The sequence below is a fragment of the Coregonus lavaretus genome (assembly GCF_964263955.1).
Source record: "Coregonus lavaretus genome assembly, chromosome: 2".
Lineage (NCBI taxonomy): Eukaryota > Metazoa > Chordata > Actinopteri > Salmoniformes > Salmonidae > Coregonus > Coregonus lavaretus.
The window spans coordinates 58,448,760-58,469,233 of NC_139989.1; positions in this window are offsets into that span (position 1 = coordinate 58,448,760).

Genomic DNA, 20,474 nt, shown 5'->3' on the forward strand with positions numbered 1-20,474 from the left:
CCAATTCCATCGGACCCCACCCCCATTCAGGGTAGTGGTGGAGACGGTGATGAAAACGCCCGAAAAAGTGGCCACTCTGGTTTCAGAGATTACGGAACTTTTGGCGAAGGAGGCGGTCACAGTGGTTCCCCAGGAGCAAAGGAACAAGGGGCTATATTCCCCCTACTTCCTAGTGCCCAAAAAGACGGGGGGAATGAGGCCGATATTGGATTTACGCATTCTCAACGAGAGCGTAACCAAACATCCCTTTCGAATGCTAACGACAAAACGTCTGCTGGAATGTGTCCAGAAGGGAGACTTTTGTACGAGCATAGACCTAAAGGACGCGTACTTTCATGTGCCGGTACAGCCGCGTCACAGGAAGTTTCTGCGATTCGCCTTTCAAGGGGTGGCGTACGAATACACGAGGATGCCATTTGGGTACGCCCTGGCACCTCGCACGTTTTCCAAGTGTGTGGAGGCGGCATTGGAACCGTTGCGTCGTCAGGGAATACGGCTATTAGCCTACCTAGACGACCTACTGGTTCTCGCCCCGTCAGCAGAGCTGGCGTTCACTCACACAACACAGACGGTGATTCATCTCACACGTCTGGGGTTCGCTGTGAATTGGAAAAAGAGCGCCCCCTGGCCCAGTCATCAGATTGTCTACCTGGGGATACAGCTAGACACTGTAATGATGAGGGCTCGAATTTCGGACCCTCGAAGGGTAGCCCTGTTGCTAGCCCTGAGGAAGTGTCGTCCGAATCACACGGTGACGGCGCTGTCGATCATGTCACTCTTGGGTCTCATGTCGTCAGCCCACTCTGTGGTTCCGCTGGGACTCCTGCACATGCGCAGGATGCAGCGATGGTTCGCCCAACTAAGACTAGACCCAGTGCGTCAACGTCATCGGTTGGTGGTGGTTCCCCTCTCGCTCAGTGCAGATCTGAACTATTGGAGAAACCCGCGCGTTCTCACGCACGGAGTCCCGATAGGCAAAGTGTCCTCCTACATCCCAGTGTTCACAGATGCGTCTCTGACGGGATGGGGAGGGACATGTCAGACCCAAGCGATAGGAGGTGTGTGGCCTCCTTCGAGTCGCCACATCAACCTCTTGGAGTTGGAAACGGTTCGACTGGTTCTGACCCACTTTGCCTCTACCCTGCGGGGTCGCGATGTGCTGGTCTGGTCAGACAACCGGACCACAGTAGCCCACATAAATCGCCAGGGAGGAGTCAGGTCTCCTGCTCGCCACAGGGCGGCAGAGGAATTGTGGCTGTGGGCTCACGAGCACCTTCGCTCATTGAGAGCAGCACACATTCCGGGCTACTTGAACGTAGGAGCAGACCTCATGTCAAGAGGGGGTCCTCGAGACGACGAGTGGTGTCTGCATCCGGACATTGTTCTCCAAATTTGGGAACAGTTCGGGAGAGCCGAGGTGGATCTATTCGCGTCACGCGTGAACGCGCAATGTCCCCTATGGTTCTCTCTGAGGGAACAGGAAGAACCGCCACTGGGAAGAGACGCTTTTGCGCACCACCCGTGGCCGAGAGTTCTTCTGTATGCATTCCCTCCGCTGTCCTGCATTCTCCCACTGTTAGCCAGGGTGAGGTCAGGAGGGCTGTCAGTGATACTGGTAGCCCCCGATTGCCCAGGGGCTCCTTGGTTTGCGGAGATGAGTCAGATGTTGATTGCGCCACCTTGGCCAATTCCACATCGACGGGACGCGCTGTCTCAGGCGGGGGGCAAGATAGGGCAGTTGCCCATAATCGGCCAACCACTGAAGGCCTGGCTACTGAGAGGGACAGGCTAGAGCGCCGTGGGTTATCTGATGCGGTGATCAGGACCATACAGGGTTCACGTGCCAGTTCCACTTCTAAGATGTATGCCAGTAGATGGAACGTGTTTTCACGATGGTGTGTCACACAAGGTGCAGACCCCATGAGCTGTCAGGTTGAGAGTATTCTCTCTTTCCTACAGCTCATGTTTGATAAGCAGCGATCGCGCGCCACCATTAAGGTGTTTGCAGCGGCGATTTCAGCTTGTCATGAGGGGTTTGGCAGAGACAATGTCTTTAGCCACCCTCTAGTGAAACGTTTCCTTTTAGGAACGCGGCGGCTTAGGCCAACACCTAGAGCCACGCTTCCTCAGTGGGATTTGGCTTTGGTACTCGAAGCGCTATGTAAGTCGCCGTTCGAGCCATTGAATCAAATACCCCTCAAGATGCTGTCTATGAAGACGGCACTGTTGCTCGCTTTGACTACGGCTAAGCGTGTTAGTGATTTGTGTGCTCTTTCGACGAGACCCAACTGCCTAGCCATTAATGGCGATCTGAGCAGAGCGGTGTTACGTCCTAACCCGGCATTTGTGCCGAAGGTTATTAGGAGTTCATATAGATCACAGACCGTGGAGCTGTGGGCTTTTTCTCCTCCTCCTCATAGAGAGAGGAGTGAGGAAAGGCTCCATCACCTTTGCCCGGTACGCGCCTTGGCGTGTTACGTCGAGCGCACAGCAGCGATTAGGTCATCGCCTCAGCTGTTTGTGTGTCACGGTGCGGCTGAACTAGGGAGACCACTTTCGAAACAGCGTCTGTCTCATTGGCTTTGTGAGGGCATTGAGACAGCTTACGAGGCAGCGGGGCGACAATTGCCTCAGGGTATCAGAGCTCACTCCACTCGTGGAGTAGCAGCTTCTACTGCCCTTTTCAGAGGAACAGGGGTAGAGGATATATGTAGAGCGGCGTCATGGTCAACACCGTCTCCATTTATCCGTTTCTATCTCTTGGATATGTCTTCTAACTCTTTGGCTCAGTCTGTACTCAGCGTGGCTGAAGGGAGACTTTGAGCTAAATGGAGAGGAATGCAGGACTGTAGAGACAGGGTCTCTATTAGGTCCGCTTCTGATAGAAGGACATATTTTTGGCATGACTCCTGACTGACAGGTTTCAGTACAGTAGAGGGCATGTATTGATCTGCCCACCAGTGATTCACTGGAGTGGGGCGGCATGATGAGGGATAATAGTAGTAACTTGGTTACGATGCTATTAGACCGGTCATGTTAATTTGACGGAATGTGACGTCATCTATCTGCTTGTTCAGATTAGCATGAATCATGTTCTGGGATCTGCCCACTAATCTCTGGGGTTCCATTGATTGAGTGAGGCGGCCTACCGTGTGCACAATGTAGAGTGACACTTTGTGTCATTCCATTAGTGATCGGTAGTATTGTAACAGGATATGAGGTACCATCTATCTGCTAGTACAGATTAGTATGGCTTATATTCTGTTGATCTGCCCACTAGTCATTGGTGTTGCCATTGGACTAGGTGGGGCGGGTTTTCAACCGATGACGCAGTATATTGTGACACTTGTAAGGTGACAGTGGTTACAGTACTGCGGGAATTGGTTGCAGCCATTGCTAGGCCTGACCTTTTCATTTCGATGGGAAGTGTTGGGCTCGGCAGGGAGTACATTTTGGAGCGCTACGCTCCGCCTTAAACCAATAGGAGCAGAGCTCCCCTATGGGGCAGAGCTCCACGATATAGAACGATTAGTTACCGGAGTGTAACTCCAGTTCTATGAGTGGAGCGGAGCCCCATAGGACTTAAGGCCCTGCCGACCCTCTCTAGTCTCGCTGAAGATACATATCTTGGGAGGCTGATTGAGGGGAGGCATCCCCTCTTATAGGGACACCTGTACTCCTATTGGCTGCAGGTGTGTGCATAATTTTGTCTCAGGCTGATGCTGCCTTAGGGCAGTGGGTAAACCAATAGGAGCAGAGCTCCCCTATGGGGCTCCACTCCACTCATAGAACTGGAGTTACACTCCGGTAACTAATCGTTCAGGCAACATGGAGCAGCGACAGGATAGACATGTAAGGGCCAATATTCACACACACACACACACACACACACACAAAGGAGCCAATATTCCACTTCCTGTAATTAAGAAGGGGGCCTGCTGCATTCTGGGTTATTGGATTTATTTTGGCTCATTGTCCCTGGCATTGACCGATGGATAGTATAGAGGTGTGTGTGTGTGTGTGTGTGTGTGTGTGTGTGTGTGTGTGTGTGTGTGTGTGTGTGTGTGTGTGTGTGTGTGTGTGTGTGTGTGTGTGTGTGTGTGTGTGTGTGTGTGTGTGTGTGTGTGGGCACACTGCTATGACTAATTGCAGTGACTGTGATTAAATAATTGAACTGTATTTAACTGTATTAGTAGAATAGTATGTATAACGTCTGGGACCGGGAGTAGATGTACTAATGCTGGAGGAGATAAAGCTAGTGTTCCAAATAGCACAGTATTCCCCTATGGGCCCTGGTCAAAAAGTAGTGCAGTACATAGGGAATAGGGTGCCATTTGGGACTCTCACATATATCATTGAATAATTTGTGATTAAGTAGAAGGGAGGAAGGGGGTCGGTGAAAGCAAGGAAGCAAACCTCGGCACATTTCACAACAATTCCTTCCCATCATCTTCTCATTACTGCTTATCAATGAGAGCTTTCTCATTTCTCGGTACGGGCCCCTGGGCCGCTGACTAAAATGAGAGGACAGGAACGATGCGTTTCCAAGGGAAACCTGAGGGAGAAAGGTCACAGAGGAGGCAGGGAAGTCCCTTTGTGTGTGAGAGCTAGTGTGTGTGTGTGTGTGTGTTTGTGTCTGTGTGTGTGTGTGTGTGTGTGTGTATATGTACGCATCTGTGTGTGTGTGATCACCACTATTTATCCATCTCCATTAGAAATGGATCAGATGTTACTGAACATGAACAGTGAGTAGCAATTCATAACGGTAGATCCCTTTGTGTGTGAGAGCTAGGCTTTGAGGTCCAGATTTGAATTGGAGGTTTAAACAGGTTATTCAATATTTTACAAGAGAGACCTGTTCTGAAGATGAGAAAAGGGGCTTGGGGAAATTAGACGGTAAAGTAACCAAGACCCTATTACAGTATGTATAATAACCCCTAAACATGGGTCACCCATTCAACATGCGAGGCAACTATGAGGCTATAACCCTAAAACCCAGCATAAAAAGGGTGATGTTATGTCTTTCTGTGGTAATTTTTCAACAGGTTCTAAATGGCTACTATACTTTTTACATTTTGAGCTCATTTTGTGGTCATTTTCAAACCTCTTCAAACTACTCCTATAAAAATTAAAAACTGATGCAAAAACACGTTTTATTTATTAGAAAAAGTTATATTCTATTATTTGGAATACAAATGAACAATGTTCTGTTAGTCAGTGTTTCCCCTTGTTGGACCACGGCGGCGGGCTCTCTTCTTAGTTGAACCACGTTGGGTCACCAACCCTGGAGCACTTTGAGCATCTTTACAGCTGTCTGTCTCCCTCTCAGCTCCTTTCTCCTTGTGTCCATCTCCATGGAGCTCTAATGAAGCCATTATCTAAGGAATGAAAATAAACTTAGTCTCGTTAGGAAAACAAAACCATATTTTCATTCATGATCCTAGTTAAAATTAATGTATAACATTGTGGTGTTTTCTTACGTCTTTATAGTAACATTCATACGTAATATGTCAGTTTAGGCGCTATATATTACTACAATGGGTAAATGTCTTTATATTAACCTATTTTAATGTTGTTCTTAAAGCCTTTCTCAGACCCCTCATATCCCTCATCTCTCCTTCACATCACTGTACCTGCAGTAGTCCTCTGACACTGATCATGAGCAGCAGGTCCATGTCCTACAACCAACAGCAGAGAGGCAGAAACAAACAGCCTGCAGCCTCTATCCTCCTCTCTTCTGCCACATTCATCACCTACACAATCTTCTTCCACACAAGATCCCTCACTCCCTCTCTATCTCCCTACTCCTGAGCTCAGCTACTCGGGTGCGAAGTGTTCTGAGGCTGGCAGTAGAATCACCGGTTATCTGGTGCAAAGCACTAGCATCTCTGTATTTCTGGGCAATGCTGTGTTTGGTGTGTGCGTGTGTGTGTGTGTGTGCGTGTGTGTGTATGTGTGTGTGGTATCACCACTGTATGTATTCATCTGCATTAGAAAAGGATCAGCTGGTACAGATCAGGAGTAGTAATTCATAATGCCAGATCATCATAACACAGAGTATGCTGTTCCTGATTGCTACACTAATTGTACTCTTTCACTGTCATCCAAAATAAAAGGCTTGAAATGAGTGTTCATGCTAATGTTAACAGTGTTAGCGATGATGATGATGATCACAGTGATGATGATAGTGATGATGATAATGGCAATGATGATAGTGATGGTGATGAAGATAGTGATGATGATGATAGTGATGATGATGATGATGATGATGATGATGATGACATAGTAAGGTGTATTTGATCATGTACACATTCGAAGCTAAAGCTGAGTTGCAGCATGCAGACTAAAAAATAAAGAAAATAATTAGTAACCCCATCCATAATGATAACCATGACAACAACAACCCTGGTAACCACTACCAGATAGAGGACGTCTCAATGGTCGAGCCTGAGGCCCAGCGGGCGGAAGTGAGGAGGATCATCTAGCAGAGCAGGACATGTGGCTGGGGTCAGGGGTCAGCTAGCTTCAACTGCTGCTCCCCTGCACTGCAGCACACAGGAAGTCAGAACACACACATCACACACGCGCACACACACACACAAACATTCACAGACACACACACACACACCACACGCCAAGAAACACTCACTGTCACTTTCCCGGCAACAAGACAACACTCCCCCAGCAACAGCCGTGTCCTCTGCACACTGATGACCCACAGCACTGGAACTCGTAAACACAGCCCACCCAGAGAGAGAGAGAGAGAGAGCGAGAGAGAGAGTGTGTGTGTGGGTGCGTGTGGTTCTGGGGTACAGTCTGCTGTTCTATGGCTAAGGATCATCTCCTGTGGCTTGACCTCCATGACCTTGGACTGGAAAAACATGCATACATACACCGTAGGCTAGCAGTCACACACCACGTGGGTTGGGGATATGAGTGGTGGCCTGTATTTATACTCTATCCTGAAACTGATATCAAAACATATGTTGAAGAACATTTCTAAGAGTCGAAATTAAGATAACAAAACATAACATAACAGAGGACATTACTTAATTCATCCCCCAATGAGGACATTTGATTCCACTGGTTTCTCCCAATATCGGCAGGAAAACAAAACATACGTTGAAGACCACAGTGTTCTATAAGTGTTGAAATACTACTGGTTTCTACCTGTTGCCAGAGGAAAAACAAAACAGTAAAGTATCTTAATTTCCCTTGCTGTAGCTGCAAGTCAAAGAGAAAGATTAAAGAAATACGTCAATAAACGTCAAAAACAACTGACTCATATTTGACCGTACTCATCTTGCAGGTGTGAGTCGACAACAACATTTAGAGCAACCAACGGAAAGTTTGTCCGTTGTCATGGGATGTTTGTCCGTTGATCGTGTTAGTTATACTTCAGATGATATGCAAATAAGGCAGCTAGGCCAGGCAGGTAGAGAGGGAAATTATTAGTGTACCAGTAAACCTTACCCTCCTAGATACACTGTTTCCCAGTCCCAGTGATTCACCCCACATCACACCTGGGTTCAAATAGTACTTGTTTTCTTTCAAATACTTTTAAGGCAGATTTCCTGGACACAGACTAGGTTGAAGATGAAAAAGACAAGAGGATTCAAACCATATTTTGTTTGATGTTACTCTGAACTATTTGAATACTATTTGAACCCAGCTCTTCAGGGTACAGACTGGACCATGGCAGTGGATCTAGAGTGGTGATCTCACAGCATGGTCGTGTGCCAGAGGCCTGATCCTATCTGAGCTATGATATGATTCATTTACATACAGCTGACTGGGAGGCTCTAGAGAGGTTGTTTCCCATGCCCAATGTTTGTGTTCTTTATAGGGCCCCGAGTTTTTTCATGACCATGCAGCATGCCCATGGAAAACTCTGGGTCCCACACAGCTAGCATGGTTCCCTTGGTATTCTGGGAGCTTTTGTTATAGGTTGCATGAAGGTTCTGTGAACATTTCACTCAAGTTGTTCTGAGAATTTTAGTTCTAGGCTATACATAGCGCCCAGAGCAATTCTTGGTCATTTCACCTGGTCAGGAAAAACTCCAGTCCCCAGACTGTGTCCATTACTGCATTCACCAGCAATCTGAATATCTGAAGTGAAGACAACCGCCAGCCGTCGAGATTGAATAGCTGCATTTTGTGAATCCTCATAAGAATCACAAATGTTATTTTAGCTTATGAATATGTCCCTCAATGCCTCCTTTCAAACAAACCCAAATGCTCATCCAGAATTAGCTTGAAGAAGTCATAAAGGGACAGAGCACTGATTATTATCTGAGTTAAGTCTTAGATCTGAATGATGGCCTCAGCCAGCAGTGTTAAAGGAAAATAACGAAGACTGTTCTGTTCTGACACGCGGGCACGCACACACACACAGTTCCATTAACACACACACACACATTAACGACCACTACTCTCCTCTCCCAGTCTGGTGCAGAAAAAAAATCTGAATAAAGGTATATTATCCTCTGAAAAAGAAATCCTCTTATTTGCTCCATATGTGAACTTAGAGACATTAAATATTTGCTATGAAGCATATTTTGTATTTTGATCCATTACCATGTTATCAGTGACCGTATAGTATTTTTAGACATGTATGTTGTGCCTAAAGAGATTATATTATATTTGAATTGATGTGCATCCCAAATATAGCACCCTATCCCCTTCATAGTGCACTACTTTTGTGTGTAGTGCACTATAAAGGGAATAGGGTGCCATATGGGCCGCAGGCTAATTGAGTGTGTGCTGCTGTAGGACCAGATGTGAGACACCTGTAGTGGGTTGTGAAGCCAGAGGATCCAGAAGGAGACAGGACAGTTAGTCTGTACAGGCCAGACCACAGATGGGCTGGATGACACAGGCCTGCCATTGTGCAAATCTCTCACACACATAAAGCAGACGCACGCACGCACGCACACACACGAATGGCGTAAACATGTTTGTGCTGTACACGTTCAGTTTGAACTGGGCTGGTCATTCTGTCACGCTTCTGTACCCTGTGGAGGAACTATTTACATGTTAATTTGCAAGGAAAATCTCCAGCCTTTTCTCTGTATGCCCTCCGCACACTAAAATGTTCTAACAACATGCTGAAGGTTCAGCCAAACATGAATTTACACCATTAAAAATAAGTGTGATTTACAAAATATATCCACTACTTTATGCAGCTTTCACTGATACAAAAGACAAAAAAATGCATCAGGACTACAGTGAAGTGATTCCAAATTGAAGACGGATAAATTCCTATTTCAGACAGATAAATTGGAAATCAAATGATAGTTTATTCCAACTGCTTACACACGTTTTCAAAACTACGTCTCCTTTTTTCAAAACTCTACACACAATTCCCAAAACTGCACACACAAAATGCTAAATGCCTCACATCTCCTTCAAAATGTAACATTGCATTCAAAATGCCATAAACACATGTCAGAATGAAGCATTTGCATCAAATGGCAAACATTTCTTTCATAATAATACATTTTTGGATATACCATGTAAACACTGTTGTTCTAAATCTAAAGCTCTTTGGTCTTTCATAGGCTTATATCTACATTTCAATACAATGTTCTACAGTGAAAGTAATCTGCTGAGAGGGATAACAAGTACACTGTAAACACCAATGCAATGTAGAAAGAGAAAATATTTATTAGGCCAAACATTACTGTTGTATACAGTAGCATACAACAAAACCATAAACATATGTAAACCAAAAGTATATTCTTTAGAATACAGTAAAGAACACAATTGTGTGTGTGGGGTCCTGGGGGGGCAGTCCAGGAATTGGTAGGGGGGGGGGGGGGCAGTCACCAGTGCTAAGCTACGCTTCATCTCTTCTCCGGGCTGGGTCTGGCCACAATACTTCGTCCACATCACAAGATACGTTTTCTCTTGCCAAACATCGAGGGAAGTATCTCCTAGCATGGCGTATCCAACCTTGGACAGAGGCAACCTCTATGCCCCCACATGCGTCCTCCATTGCCTGGAGAAGCGACATGCGGGCATAGGGTTGGCGATCATACACTTTCCAGCGCCAGGCTGAGAATAATTCCTCTATGGGATTTAGAAAAGGTGAATATGGGGGTAGGTACAAAACTACAAATTGTGGATGGGTGGCAAACCAGTTTTGGACCAGAACAAACCCGGTGAAAACTAACATTGTCCCATATAACCACAAATCTAGCAGGCTCCTGATCTGGATCAGGGACAAGCATTGTGTAAATTGCATCCAGAAAAGTGCGCATATGGCCGGTGTTGTACGGACCCAGTGTGGCATTGTAATGCAGGACCTCGTTTTGAGTGATGGCAGCACACATAGTTATATTACCCCCATGCTGTCCAGGGACATTGGTAATTGCCCTCTGTCCTATTACATTTCTACCGCGGCGCCTGGTTTTGGTGAGGTTGAAGCCAACCTCATCCACATAAATTCATGGCGAATTACATGGACATCCATCTCCAATACTCTCTGTAACAGACAAAAGGATATACAGATGAGTAAATATGGTATGTCTGAAGTACTGGAAGTAGTGTTGTATACATACCTCTACAAAGTCATGTCGCAGATTCTTGACTCTGTCAGAGTTTCTCTCAAATGGTAAATTGTAAAGTTGTTTCATCGTCACTTGGTGCCATTGGAGGATGCGTTGTATGGTCGACAGGCTTACAGCATTGATGTTGTTAAATATGGTGTCATTATTCAAGATATGCTCTCTTATCTCTCAAATTCTAATTGCATTGTTGGCCAAAATCATATTTATAATTGCAGTCTCTTGTACATCTGTAAACAAGCGTCCTCGTCCTCCATGATGTCTTTGCCTTTCCACTCTATACAGAATTCAAACACAGTATGTGTTCAGCATAGGAACTGTAAACAATGTACAAAAAAATGTAGTACAGCATGATAACCAACCTCATTCATTCAATGCAGTGCAGTTGTCACGATCGTCGGATATAGAGGACCAAGGCGCAGCGTGGAAGGTGAACATACTTATTTATTAAATGATACACGAACAAAACAACAAATCGATACGTGACGTCCACAGGTGCAAAACACAAACCAACACGGAACAAGATCCCACAAACACTGTGGGAAAACCACCTGACTAAATATGGTTCCCAATCAGAGACAACCAGCAACAGCTGATACTCGTTGCCTCTGATTGAGAACCACTCGGGTCAACATAGATATACAAAAACTAGACTAGACACAACGAGCACAAAACATAAACTCTACACACTCTGGCTCAACTTAAAAGAGTCCCTAGAGCCAGGGCGTGACAGTACCCCCCCCTAAAGGCGCGGACTGCGACCGCGCCTAAACATCACCTAACAGGGGAGGGCTGGGTGGGCATTCCTCCTCGGAGGCGGTTCCGGCTCCGGGCTTGACCACCACCCTCTACTAACCCCCCCGTAGTGCCCCTGGTCTGGTCTAGCCCCACTGGCTGGAGCTGGACTGGACTTCGGTGGAGCGGATTGCTCAGGGTCCAGTGTGGAGCAGCTGACCGGTACCTGACCAGGCACCGGTGAAACGGGCACGGGCTGGCGATGCGCACCACAGGTTTGGTGCGGGGAGCAGGAACAGGCCGGACCAGGCTGGCGACGCGCACCACTAGCTTGGTGCGGGGAGCAGGAACAGGCCGGGCCGGGCTGGCGATGCGCACCACAGGTTTGGTGCGGGGAGCAGGAACGGGCCGGGCCGGGCTGGCGACGCGCACCATTGGCTTGGTGCGGGGAGCAGGAACAGGCCGGGCCAGGCTGGCGACGCGCACCATAGGCTTGGTGCGGGGAGCAGGAACAGGCCGGGCCGGGCTGGCAACGCGCACCATAGGCTTGGTGCGAGTGGCAGGAACAGGCCGGGCCGGGCTGGCGACGCGCACCATAGGCTTGGCGCGATGGACAGGAACAGGCCGGACCGTACTGGGAACACACACCACTGGCCTTACACGGGGATCAGGAACGGGCCGGACCGGACTGGCAACACACTTCAGTACCTCTCGCCGTGCCTCTACATTTTCCTTCCCTCTATACACCAATGGCTCCCGTAACCCGGTGTCCTTCTCTCCTCGTCCACCAACTCGCCCCTTATCTGCCTCCAGTGGCCCCATCGTCCCTGCCATGTGCCCCCCCCTAAAAATGTCTTGGGGGTGCCCCTCGCCTGTCCGACGACTGCCCGGTTGGCGCCGCTTCTCCTCTCCTGCCTGGGAACGCTGCTTGGTCCTGGATTGGTGGGATCTTCTGTCACGATCGTCGGATATAGAGGACCAAGGCGCAGCGTGGAAGGTGAACATACTTATTTATTAAATGATACACAAACAAAACAACAAATCGATACGTGACGTCCACAGGTGCAAAACACAAACCAACACGGAACAAGATCCCACAAACACTGTGGGAAAACCACCTGACTAAATATGGTTCCCAATCAGAGACAACCAGCAACAGCTGATACTCGTTGCCTCTGATTGAGAACCACTCTGGCCAACATAGATATACAAAAACTAGACTAGACACAACGAGCACAAAACATAAACTCTACACACCCTGGCTCAACTTAAAAGAGTCCCTAGAGCCAGGGCGTGACAGCAGTAAATGGATGGCTTAGAGTTACAAATGTTTATGCAATACTATGCAGTCATACGTATTTTACAGTACATTACTGTAATGCTAAAATAGTCATTAGATAGTTGCATACCTGTTCTCATTTCTGAAGGTTTGAATTATGGACACCACTGTGAGAGAGGCTGGACTCTCAGTCCAGCCTCTCTCATGGTCAAACCGTGGTTGATCACATGATCAACAAGTGTTGCCCTAATCTCATCAGAGATGGCTCTCCTTCCTTCTCTTCTTTGCCCTCGTCCTCTTCTTCCTCTTCCTCTTCCTCCTACTCCTCCTCTTCCAACTCTTCGTCTTTGAATTTGTCCTCGTTGTTGTCCCCTGTCTCTCCCTCCTACTCCTCTTGCTCTCTGTCCATTGTTGGCATCCATTGTTCAAAACAGGTAATCTGACCTTTGACCTATTTATAGGCCTATACTACAGTAAAGCAGTGATTGGTTAGTGATCAGTTAAGCAATTAGTGTTTGCACATGTGAGGAGTGTGTGTGTGACCTGGTGAATAAGTGTAGCATTTTGATTGGTTGTGTTTGGAAAAGGAAAGCAAGTCACTTCCTGTTAGATTTTTGTGTTTTAGGTAGAGAATTGTGTGTAGTGTTTTGAAAAAAGTGTTTTATGCAATTGACAACTGAGTCAAAGGCTGAGAAATAGCTTATGGTTTTAGAGATTTGATGTGTAGTTTTGCACTTTGAGTGAGAGGTTTCAAAAATCGTGTGACATGAAAAGATTTTGTGTGTAAGCAGTTGGAAAAAACTGTAACAGAAATAGATGGATGTCTTTCCTCTCAACTACTACCAGATAGAGACACAAAATATAACTGGAAATACAACTTGTGTGCCAATACATGTGATAGATCTTACGAATTGATCTAAACACAATGTGATGGTGTCAGAGGCTGATGTGGATGCGGTGTTGGAGTCAGGCGCAGGACACAAAAGCTTAGTCGAAAACGACTTTAATTGTCACAAAGACAAATACAAAATAACGGGCCTCAAAACACAGGAGGCGACCGATTACGCAGACAGTGCGTAAAACACTAACAACTAGAAAACAATAACATACACCAGCGGACAGGCGGACAACAACACACAACTGCAAACAAAACCAAAGGAAACTTATAGGTGACATAATCAATACATAATACGAAACAGGTGCACCAACAAGACAAAACCAAACAAACATAGAGAACATCAAGCGGTAGCAGCTAGTACTCCGGGGACGACGAACGCCGAAGCCTGCCCGAACAAGGAGGAGGAGCAGTCTTGGCGGAATTCGTGACAGTACCCCCCCCCCTTGACGCGCGGCTCCAGCCGTGCGCCGACCCCGGCCTCGGGGACGGCCAGGAGGACGTGGAGCAGGGCGCGTAGGATGACTACGGTGGAACTCAGTCAGGAGGGATGGATCTAAAATGTCCCTCCTAGGCACCCAGCACCGTTCCTCCGGACCGTACCCCTCCCACTCCACGAGATATTGTAGACCCCCCATCCGACATCTCGAATCCACGATGGACCGGACTGAGTACGCCGGCCAAGCTTCCGGCAGGGCAGGCGAAGGGGCAGGTTTCGAGTCGAGAGCCAGACTCGATCTCCAGGGGCGTATACTGGACCCTCACTGCGGTGGAGATCGGCGCTCGCCTTCTGCCCGCTGCAGATGTACGTGTGCAGCGTTCCACGTCTCCTCCGAGCGCCGAAACCACTCATCCACCGCAGGAGCCTCGATCTGGCTCTGATGCCATGGTGCCAGAACCGGCTGATACCCTAACACGCACTGAAAAGGGGTCAGGTTAGTAGAGGAGTGGCGAAGAGAGTTCTGAGCCATCTCTGCCCAGGGGATATACCCCGACCACTCCTCCGGCCGGCCCTGGCAATAGGATCTCAGAAACCTACCCACATTCTGGTTCACTCTCTCCACCTACCCATTACTCTCAGGGTGGTAACCCGAGGTAAGGCTAACCGAGACCCCCAAGCGTTCCATGAACGCCCTCCAGACTCTAGAGGTGAATTGGGGACCCCGATCAGACACTATATCCTCGGGAACCCCGTAGTGCCGGAAGACGTGGGTGAACAAAGCCTCAGCGGTCTGTAGGGCAGTAGGGAGACCCGGCATTGGAATGAGACGACAGGCCTTAGAGAACCGATCCACAACGACCAGAAGAGTGGTATTCCCCTGAGAGGGGGGAAGGTCCGTGACAAAGTCCACCGAGAGGTGAGACCACGGCCGTTGTGGAACGGGCAGGGGTTGTAACTTCCCCCTGGGCAGGTGTCTAGGCGCCTTACACTGAGCGCACACCAAGCAGGAGGAGACATAAACCCTCACGTCCCTAGCCAAAGTTGGCCACCAGTACTTAACACTAAGGCAGTGCACTGTCCGGCCAATACCTGGATGTGCAGAGGAGGGTGACGTATGAGCCCAATAAATGAGACGATCACGGACCGCGTAATGATTCAGTCATACTCGCAATCAGAGGAAGAGGGTAACTGTATTTCACAGTGATCTGATTGAGACTACGGTAATCAATACACGGGCGCAACCCTCCATCCTTCTTCTTCACAAAAAAGAAACTCGAGGACGCAGGGGAAGTGGAGGGCCGTATGTATCCTTGTCTCAGGGACTCAGCTATGTATGTCTCCATAGCCGCCGTCTCCTCTTGAGACAGAGGATACACATGGCTCCGCGGGAGTGCCGCACCTGTCTGGAGGTTTATCGCACAAACAGTCTATGAGGTGGCAATCGCGTCGCCCTCGTCTTGCTGAACACGAGTGCCAAATCCTCATATTCAGGGGGAATGTGCATTGCGGGCACTTGGTTCGGACTCTCCACCGTGGTCACCCCAACGGAAACACCTAAACATCGCCCAACACACTGGCCAGACCATTCCTTGAGAGCCCTCTGTTGCCACGAAATGGTGGGGTCATGGGTGATCAACCAAGGAAGCCCCAGCACCACGGGATACGCAGGAGAGTCAATTAGGTACAACTGAATAATCTCCTCATGACCCCCCTGCGTCTTCATCTTTAGTGGCGCTGTGACCTCCCTAATCAACCCAGATCCCAACGGGCGGCTATCTAGGGCATGGACAGGAAAGGATGCATCGACGGGCAGGAGGGGAATCCCTAACTTAGAACAACATTTCCGATCAATAAAATTCCCAGCTGTGCCTGAATCGACTAGCGCCTTATGCTGGGAATGAGATGCAACCTGAGGAAATACCACAGGTATACACAAGTGAACAACAGAGAGCTCTGGGTGAGTGGGGCGCCTACTCACCTGAAATGACTCCCCAGTGCGCGACCTGTTGCCCCGATTCCCTGGAGACCCTCCCCAGCACCTAGCCCCAGTGTGTCCTCCACGGCCCTCGGTTTCTCTCTCCTTCTCTCTCTAGCGCCAGCACCCCCGAGCTCCATAGGGCTCGGCTCAGAGGTGCTGGGGGATGGAATGGACGGCCCCAACTCGGGACGTCCGCGGGTGGCCAGCAGGGTATCCAGACGGATGGACATGTCCACTAGCTGGTCGAAGGACAGATTGGTGTCCCTGCAGGCCAGCTCTCGACGAACGTCCTCACGCAGGCTACACCGATAGTGGTCGACGAGGGCCCTCTCATTCCACCCCGCCTCCGCCGCTAGAGTCCGGAAATCCAGGGGGAACTCCTGTGCGCTCCTCTTCCCCTGTCGGAGGTGGAACAGACGCTCCCCTGCCACTTTACCCTCAGGAGGGTGATCGAAAACAGCCCTGAAGCGGCGGGAGAACTCCGCGTAGCTGATGGTGGCGGCGTCTATTCCCCTCCATTCGGCGTTTGCCCACTCCAACGCCTTGCCGGAGAGACAGGAGATGAGGGCGGAAACGCTCTCGTATCCTGAGTGCGCCGGGTGTATGGTGGCCAGGTAGAGTTCCACCTGAAGGAGGAACCCCTGACACCCGGCTGCGGTGCCATCATACGCCCTCTGGAGGGAGAGCCGAATTCCACTGGATTCCGGAGCTGGTCTGGTGGGGCTGGCCGATGGTGGTGGTAATGTACGAGGAGGTGTGGGCACGCCTCCCCTTTCCCATTGGCGCAGGGTGTTCATCACCTCCTGCATGGCGGAGCCGAGTTGCTGGATCCTGGCGTCCTGGCAGCTGACCCGATCCTCCAGCGACTCGGTCGCCGCCGCTGCTCCTGCTGACTCCATAGTATGGTGTGTTATTCTGTCAGAAGCTGATGTGGATGCGGTGTTGGAGTCAGGCGCAGGACACAGAAGCTTAGTCGAAAACTACTTTAATTGTCACAAAGACAAATACAAAATAACGGGCCTCAAAACACAGGAGGCGAGCGATTACGCAGACAGTGCGTAAAACACTAACAACTAGAAAACAATAACATACACCAGCGGACAGGCGGACAACAACACACAACTGCAAACAAAACCAAAGGAAACTTATAGGTGACATAATCAATACATAATACGAAACAGGTGCACCAACAAGACAAAACCAAACAAACATAGAGAACATCAAGCGGTAGCAGCTAGTACGAACGCCGAAGCCTGCCCGAACAAGGAGGAGGAGCAGTCTCGGCGGAATTCGTGACAGATGGGAACTGCTAGGAAGAAGCCTTGCAGCTACTCTGGCGAACAGCATCCCAAGCCACCTCATCTATAACTCAATTTATATCAATATCCAGAAGCGAAGAAAAAGGAAGCAATTTTCTTTCCCCTAGCTGATTGATGGATATATTTTCAGTGAGACCCCATATAATCACATTGACCTCCTAGGACCTGCTGGAAATGTAAAATGTCAAGGGACATGCAAGCTGTGTTTTCAAAACAGGGATCGGGGCGGTAACAAATTGGAGAGTGGGGTTTTAGGGAGTGGGGTTGGGAGCGAAGAAGAAAACGGTCTAGGGTGAAGTGGCTGCTGATCTGGGGTCAGTTTGGCATTTCCCCCACTAATGGTTAGGGTTAGGATTGGGGAGGTCAAAGAAGAACAGAAAAGAAGACAAAATAAATATGACGAATAAAGAACTCTGAACTCTGACAGAGAGAGGATGAATGACTAAGGGTTAATACAGAAATGAAGAGGAGGATGAATGACTAAGGGTTAATACAGAATGGAAGAGGAGGATGAATGACTAAGGGTTAATACAAAATGGAAGAGGAGGATGAATGAATAAGGGTTAATACAGGATGGAAGAGGAGGATGAATGAATAAGGGTTAATACAGGATGGAAGAGGAGGATGAATGAATAGAGGTTAATACAGAATGGAAGAGGAGGATGAATGAATAGGGGTTAATACAGGATGGAAGAGGAGGATGAATGAATAAGGGTTAATACAGGATGGAAGAGGAGGGTGAATGAATAGGGGTTAATACAGGATGGAAGAGGAGGATGAATGAATAGGGGTTAATACAGAATGGAAGAGGAGGATGAATGAATAGGGGTTAATACAGAATAGAAGAGGAGGATGAATGAATAAGGGTTAATACAGGATGGAAGAGGAGGATGAATGAATAAGGGTTAATACAGGATGGAAGAGGAGGATGAATGAATAGGGGTTAATACAGAATGGAAGAGGAGGATGAATGAATAGGGGTTAATACAGAATAGAAGAGGAGGATGAATGAATAAGGGTTAATACAGGATGGAAGAGGAGGATGAATGAATAGGGGTTAATACAGAATGGAAGAGGAGGATAATGAATAGGGGTTAATACAGGATGGAAGAGGAGGATGAATGAATAGGGGTTAATACAAGATGGAAGAGGAGGATAATGAAAAGGGGTTAATACAGGATGGAAGAGGAAGATAATGAATAGGGGTTAATACAGTATGGAAGAGGAGGATGAATGAATAGGGGTTAATACAGGATGGAAGAGGAGGATGAATGAATAGGGGTTAATACAGGATAGAAGAGGAGGATAATGAATAGGGGTTAATACAGTATGGAAGAGGAGGATGAATGAATAGGGGTTAATACAGTATGGAAGAGGAGGATGAATGAATAGGGGTTAATACAGGATGGAAGAGGAGGATAATGAATAGGGGTTAATACAGGATGGAAAAGAAGATGGTCAGGAGAAATGGTGTCATCGTGATTAAAATTGATTCTGATCCTGAATTCTTGGAAATACAGAGAGAAGGCGGATAATAGTTATGATAATGGCCTTCCTACAGTATGTCAAGGTCCCGTTTCAAAAATGCAGATGACAGATTATATCCACCTCCTCTCCCCCGTCCATCAGTTCTCCTGTTTTATTTATTCCTTCATTCATTTTCGATGTTGGCGAGCTGGACACACAATGGTGTCATTCATGCCTCTGGTTCTGCCTCCCCAAGACCCTCCGGGCCACCGAGGGCCTCTCATCCACCCACACCAAGCTCAGCCCAGCACCCAGGGGAGGCCAGCCAGGCCAGGGATGCTGCCTGGGGGGCAGAGACATGCACAGTTTGTCCTGGGAAAGAACGCACCAGACTACCTATTAACAGACAGACATGAGACAGGCCTCGCTATAGGATGTCAACAGGCAGGGAGGAACAGCAATACAATGTTCCCAGAGACCCACATACTCCACAGACACAATCCCATGGATATGACCATCTGATATCAGTGTTTCTTGAACAGTTCTTGAACAGTCGTGAGTATGATGGAATCGATGCTCTGACCATTACTCATCCCTACATGATAACTTGTGTTGTAAAGAGACACTTTTGATGAACAGTAACACATATCTGATTTAATTGAACCAGTGAATCTAGTTGTAAACTATCCAACAGTACGTAGTCAGATTGCACTTTTGATGAACAGTAACATATCTGCTTCAATTGAGCCAGTGTATCTAGTTGTAAGCTATCCAACAGTACATAGCCAGATTGCAGTCTAAGTGTGAGAGCAGGTGCAGGAGTGTGGGAGTGTTAGCAGCAGCATTATCTCCCTATTGTTATATGAACATGTATCAGACCAGAAATTAGCGCTTTCATCCAAATACTGTATATCAGAATAACGAAGAAGTTAAGTAAAGTTATTACTGACAATAAACCCACTCCAACGTTAGGTGAAAGTGTTTGCCCTATTTGTGGAAGAATACCACTTTTGCTGGTTTCGAACTCCTTTTGGTTAACATTATTCAACAGATATGTCTTGAGATGAAGAAACAGGGTGTGGGTGGGGGGGGGATGGGGAGGGGGAATGTGAAATGGGAAAAAAGCAAAAGAAGCGAGTGAAGGAGTGAGGGGGGATGTCATATGAGGAGGAGGGAGCGAGTGAAAGAGCGAGGGGGGGGGGTCATGTGAGGAGGAGGGAGCGAGTGAAGGAGCAAGGGGAGGTCATATGAGGAGGAGGGAGCGAATGAAGGAGCGGGGGGGCATATGAGGAGGAGGGAGCGAGTGAAGGAGCGGGGGGGGGGGGTCATATGAGGAAGAGGGAGCGAATGAAGGAGCGGGGGGGGCATATGAGGAGGAGGGGGCGAATGAAGGAGCGGGGGGGGCATATGAGGATGAGGGAGTGAGTGAGTGAAGGAGCGGGGGGGGTCATATGAGGAGGAGGGGGCGAGCAGGGGTCAGGTTGGGCCTTTCTCTCTCCAGACCTCACTGCGTAGACGGGCCTCCTAGCTCAGAAAGAACGCTTTATTTTTTGCCAGACATTCACTAATGCAATATAACAAATTAGTATAATTATGCTCCATATTGGAGATTGAGGAGGCAATGTGGCCCGTGGGGCAGTTGGAGGCAGGGTAGGAAGCAGGCAGCGTGGATATTTGCTGACGGGAATAACTAATTCATCGGCTACTATTTCTCAGAGGACATTCTTGTATCTATGACATTACGGCTAATCAAATAAGCCCACTGGAATGCCAGTTTCCCTCTCAAAATGT